General features: G+C 40.6%; 1 protein-coding gene across 2 annotated transcripts in view; it reads right to left on the bottom strand.

Moving 5' to 3' along the window:
• The window catches only part of CDYL (chromodomain Y like), a 245,425-nt gene extending 243,352 nt beyond the window's left edge, over window positions 1-2,073 (bottom strand). For both annotated transcript variants that reach the window (XM_047858934.1, XM_047858933.1), the window contains exon 1: window positions 1,937-2,073. The gene's annotated coding sequence lies outside the window, so the exon portion shown is untranslated. The remainder of the gene's footprint in view (window positions 1-1,936) is intronic.
• Between the last annotated feature and the right edge of the window lie 3,927 nt (window positions 2,074-6,000).

Raw genomic sequence — 6,000 nt, forward strand, 5'->3', positions numbered from 1 at the left:
ACACATCACCACAGAGGACTTATGCTGGCCACCTAACTGTCACCAGACCTTAAAAGAAGGATCAGAATATCCTTTATATCTTGTTTTGTTCTCAATAGGCCTGCATATCCCTGTTTTGTCTTGACTTTAGGTACATGGTCCCATGATTGGGGGAATTAAACTAGGCAAGGTGGTCAGAGAAGGGCCCAAGGAAGAGATTACTGATGGCACATTGTGAGGGAGAATGGAAGCTAACCCTGGCAGGGTTAGGAGTTGGAGATTGCAGGGTGGGTGGAGACAGTTCATCCTTATGAACAAAAGGCAGAGCATGGAACTGCTTAAAATGTAACTAGCACTTAAGAAGATGAGGCTGGAGAGATAGGTAAGGTATCTGGCTGGCATAAGTTTTTAGGGCAGAGGCCCTAAGATCATTAGGACGATATTGAAAATTTTTTAAAGCAGGGAGGCAGATTTTCATTTTGAAAAGATCACATGACCGCTGTATAAAGACAAGATTAGTAAGGGCCAGAGTACTTTTGGGACTATTTCAGGTGAGAGGTGATGGTAGCTTGAGCTACACGATGTACTAGAAACAGAAATAAACCAAAGACTTAAGCAGCAGATAGTCCTTGGTGATGAAATAGAAATGATGATGTGAATCAATGGAAGTTAAGATTGACTGCCTGTAAGGGGGTGACCATGGTGTCCTGTTGTCAATTCAACTCCATAGATCTAAAAGAAGATGCCTCATCTTTTCTCCATGTATCTCTATCTGGCTTGCTGTGGATGGAATGTTTGTTCCCCCCAAATTTATATTTTGAAATCTAACCCCCAATGGTATTAGGAGGGGAGGCCTTTGGGATGTGATTAGGTAATAAGGGTGGAGCCCTCATGAAAGGGATTGGTGTCCTTCTAAATTTTTTTTTAATGTTTATTTATTTTTGAGACAGAGGGAGACAGAGTGCGAGTTGGGGAGGGGCAGAGAGAGAGGGAGACACAGAATCAGAAACAGGCTCCAGGCTCCGAGCTGTCAGCACAGAGCCTGACGCAGGCCTCAAACCCACGCACCGTGAGATCATGACCTGAGCCGAAGTCGGACACTTAACCGACTGAGCCACCCGACTGAGTTGCCCTGGGATTGGCGCCCTTCTAAAGGAGACCCCAGAGAGCTTCCTCACCCCTTCTGCCATGTGAGGACACAGTGAGAAGACAGCTGTCTATGATCTAGGAAGTGATCTCTCTCCAGACACTGAATCTGTTGGTGCCTTGATCTTAGACTTCCCAGCCTTTAGAACTGTAAGATGTGTTTGCTGTGTAACCTACCCAGTCTGTGGTATTCTGTTATAGTAGCTCAAATGGTCTAAGGCATGGCTGGTATCTGTTAATGATACAATCTTTTTAGTCATTTGTTCTAAAATCTGGACATAATTTTGGACTTCTCCCTTTCTTTTATCCTCAAATCTATGGCTAGTTGTTATAAAGTCCAGAATTTTCTCCTTTTGAAATGTCTCTTTCATTTCTCTCGCTCTTTTTTTTTTTTTTTTTTAATTCCAATTCAGTCCCTTATAAAATACCTGGTGTTTGGTGCCTACATTTTATCTCCCAATTCTGGTCTCCATCCTGAACACTGGGTCTCTTAAACATTGCTCTAACCATTCTGTTCCTTCCACAGAACCTTGCAGGGAGTTCACCTTTGGCCTGAAGTGAAAATCTGAGCACTTCGGTTTAAAATTCAAGGTTTTCTGCCGTCTGTCCCCCATCGATTTTGCCAGTCTCTACTTCCCTACAATAGTAGTTTTAAAACTCTTTTAAAGCTACTGAACCCTTTGTTCAGATGGAATCTTTTGTTTGAAAACATGGCAGCTCCATCTGTACAGCAGGTGAGTGGAAGTTTTGGTTGAAGCAGGAATGGGGAGTGACTTCCTCTCCCCTCCCATTGCTTCCTTTCCTTCCCTACCTGCTTTGTCCCCTGAGATGAGTCTGATCAGAACATTGTTTAAAGTCCATAGCCCTCCGGGGTTGCTCTTAGGTAGAAATAGGTGTTGTCCTCAAGGAACGAGTGGGTCACTGAAGCCAACATATGTTTCCCTCTGCCCTCTAGTCTGCCTCTCCTGGGGTTGTTTCCTCATTGGGCAGGGACTCTGCCTCATAAAAGGCCCCTCTGTGATGTAATATGAGCATCTTTACCACACCACTGTAATGAGTACAAGAGTAATTTTAACTATACTGGACATACGGCCTCTTGTAACATCCTTTGAGAAACTGAGACCATCACAAGCACAGCCCTGTAAAAGCAGTTTTATAGAGACTGTCCCATGTGCTTCCCCACTCCCTTGGTCTGATTTAATTGAGAAACTATTATATCCAGAGCAGTGCTTTCCCAACCTGTGGATGGGGCCCTGGAACTTGTGTTTATAGTCTCCTGAGTTCAGAACCAGTAAAATGGGCACTGGGAACAGTGAAGGAGGATGGAGATTTTAAGCTGAATCTAGGGGGTGGTGATATTCAGTGATAATACTATGATAGTGCTCTATGTGGATATCATAATGTCCAATATATTTTTCTCATGAAGGAACAGAAGAGTTAGTGCAGAAGAATAGGTTTGCAGGGATCATCTTTCAATTTTGAGCAGATGGAATTTAAAACACCTGTGAGCCAACTGGGTGTAGCTTTCCAGCCAGCAGTTGAAAATTTGGATCTAGGACTCAAGAATGAAGTTAGGGGAGGTGCCTGGGTGGCTCAGTTGGTTAAGCATCCGACTTCAGCTCAGGTCATGAATTCGCAAGTCTGTGAGTTCAAGCCCTGTGTGCTTCTGTGCTTACAGCTCAGAACCTGGAGCCTGCTTCGGATTCTGTGTCTCCCTTTCTCTTTACCCCTCCCCCACCCATGCTCTGTCTCTTTCTCTCAAAAACTGAACGCATATTAAAAAAAAATAAGAAAAAAAAAGAATGAAGTTAGGGCTAGACCGATCTGAGTTTGAGAGTCATCCTAATATAAGAGCTAGGTAGAGGGGCGCCTGGGTGGCGCAGTCGGTTAAGCGTCCGACTTCAGCCAGGTCACGATCTCGCGGTCCGGGAGTACGAGCCCCGCCTCAGGCTCTGGGCTGATGGCTCTGGACTGATGGCTCTGGGCTGATGGCTCGGAGCCTGGAGCCTGTTTCCGATTCTGTGTCTCCCTCTCTCTCTGCCCCTCCCCCGTTCATGCTCTGTCTCTCTCTGTCCCAAAAATAAATAAACGTTGAAAAAAAAAATTAAAAAAAAAAAAAAGAGATAGGTAGACTGTGAAGGGGGTTGAGCTTTTTATTTTTATTTTTGGAAGATTGATTAAATGAATAATAGTTTCTTCCAACTTTGAATTCTATGCTCCCATTGATAAAGGTTTTTAAAATTTTTTATATTTTAAGGTTTATTTATTTATTTTGAGAGAGACAGAGAGAGTGTGAGTGGAGGAAGGGCAGGGAGAGAGAGAAAGAGAGAATCTCAAGCAGGCAGTGCAGAGTCCATGCAGGGCTCAAATTCACAAAACCATGAGATCATGATCTGAGCCAAAATCAAGAGTTGGACGCTTAACTGACTATGCTACCCAGGCGCCCCTCTATGCTCCTATTTGAAAAAGAATAAAAAAATACTTCTATGTGCCAATACAAAAAAATAAATTCCAGGATAATATATTGATCTGAAAAGACACGTGAAATAATTCCTTTTTGTCTCAAGAGGTTGGGAGAGGGGTAAAATAATATATATCTCTATGCATAAAGAAACTAAAAAAATACTAAGAAATCTACAGAGGTAGGTGGGGTGGCAGGGAGACCATTCGCTTTTCCTTTCTTTCTTTTTTTATTGTTTAACAATGTGGATTATTATCTATATAAAAATTAGCTTACAATATGATAAAAGGAAGGAGAGATTATAATAGTCCTGCCACGTTTACATTTTCCAAGTAAGGAAATTAAAAGAGAAAAACCCTACCATTTATTGTAAGTGTTACATCATAAAGGAAAAGAAAGGGCATCTTGAAACCAACAAAAAGCAGTAAAGAATTCCCATTTTTAAAGGCGGTCTTTTAAATTGATACAATATTGTTGTCTCTTTTGTACTTTGCTGTTGGCCAGCGAGCACTTCATTACTACCTGGCTGTGGCCCTGAAGAAGTTGTGGAAACCACAACTTAATAAATTAGTAAATAAAATTTTCTTTTTCTTTTTTTCTTTTTTTAAAATTGAATCTAATCAACATACGGTGTTATATTAGTTTCAGGTGTACACTATAATGATTCAACAATACTGTACGTTACTCAGTGCTCCTCATGACAAGTGTCCTCTTAATCCCCTTCATCTATTTTCCCATCCCCCCACCGACTCTCCTCTGGTAACCATCAGTTTGTTCTCTAGAGTTAAGAGTCTGTTTCTTGGTTTCTCTCTCTCTCTCTCTTTTTCCTTTTGCTTGTTTGTTTTGTTTCTTAAATTCCATATGTGAATGAAATAATACGGTATTTGCCTTTCTCTGACTAACTTATTTCACCTAGCATTATACCCTCTAGAGTCATCAATGTTTGTTGCAAATGGCAAGATTTCGTTATTTTTTTTTTTTATGGCTGAGTCATATTCCACTGTGTATATACACCATAAAAGGGAGGAGAGTGAGCCTTTGTGAAATGCCTACATTAGGTCTCAAGAGGAAGGAAGCAGGGTGAGTAAAGGAGCTGGAAGATGTGGCCAGCAAGATAGCAGACACTCCAGTTCAGTCTCATTGTCCAGGGAGGGAAGAGCTTCAAGAAGGAGGGAGTAGGTGGCCGACAGAGCAAATACTGTTAACTGCAGTTACTGAGAAGGATAAGAGGTGAGCAGAGGCCGGGGTTTTTGAATTCAGGATTACGTTGCAATTTTTGTAGACGTATGTATCCTGGGGAGAATTGTTTTTGCTGGCCTGAGAACTGATGGTAGGTGAGAGACCCCTTTTCCCCCCCAGGGGCTCCACAGAGATAAGTTCAATCTGAAAGCCTCCTGTCTGTATTTTTCCTTCTGCTTTATAAGGAAAATAGTTTCGAAGGAATCCAGTGACCCAACAGAGGCTGATGAAACCCAGCAACATTGATTATTATGGGTGATTCTGAGAGCTGAGGTCCTTCAAATGAGAGATTCAACTTCATTTTTGGGGAAAAATTTTTACCTTGAAGAAGAGATCTTTCAGCCTTTCACCCTTACATGTAATTGGTTCAGAACCCTTCATGGCTACTCTCCTGTGGGAAATTTACTTCTCAGCCTTTCAGTAGGTACCTTCAAAGTACCATCTGTTTTGATGTATGCTTACCGGTGAGAGAGGGGTCTCCAGGAGGCTCAGAATCTGGTTGGTGGTCCCAAACCACCTAGAAAGGCTTGAAACAATGGATCCAGAGTAAGATGTTTCTATAAGAGGAGAGTGAAAATAGGTCTGTTTAGGAGTTGATGTCATTTTCTAACTATTGATAACTTGGCCTTTTTTCTATATTTCTGAATTTAGTACATATATCTCTACTGACAACCCTCTTTCCAGGACAAATTTTGTTCGCATGTCAAAAATATTCCATCTATGTATGTGCCAAAATATTTGTTTAATTGAACAATTGTTGATTGTATTATTTAGCACTTTCATTATTTTTTTCAATTCTTATCCTTCCTTTTATATATTTTTTGTTATAAAAATATTTAAAATAATACAGAAAAGTAGAAAAAGGAATACTATGAGGACACGTGTAATCCATACCTAGATTTAACAATTTTTAGTATTTTGTCATATTCGTTTTATATGTAAATATTTTATATGTACATGAATGTATATAATATTTCTCAAAACTATTTAAAAGTTAAATTATGTCCATCCAGAAGCTTCATCTCTAAATTTTTCAGCATACCTCTCTAAAAATGACATTCTTCCATATACCCACAATACCAACATCACATCTAACTAAACTAATAATTCCCCAGTTATTTTAATTTTCCTCAGTTCCCAAAATGTCTTATGTACCTGGTTTGTTCAAAACAGGA

The sequence above is a fragment of the Prionailurus viverrinus genome, chromosome B2 (assembly GCF_022837055.1).
Source record: "Prionailurus viverrinus isolate Anna chromosome B2, UM_Priviv_1.0, whole genome shotgun sequence".
Lineage (NCBI taxonomy): Eukaryota > Metazoa > Chordata > Mammalia > Carnivora > Felidae > Prionailurus > Prionailurus viverrinus.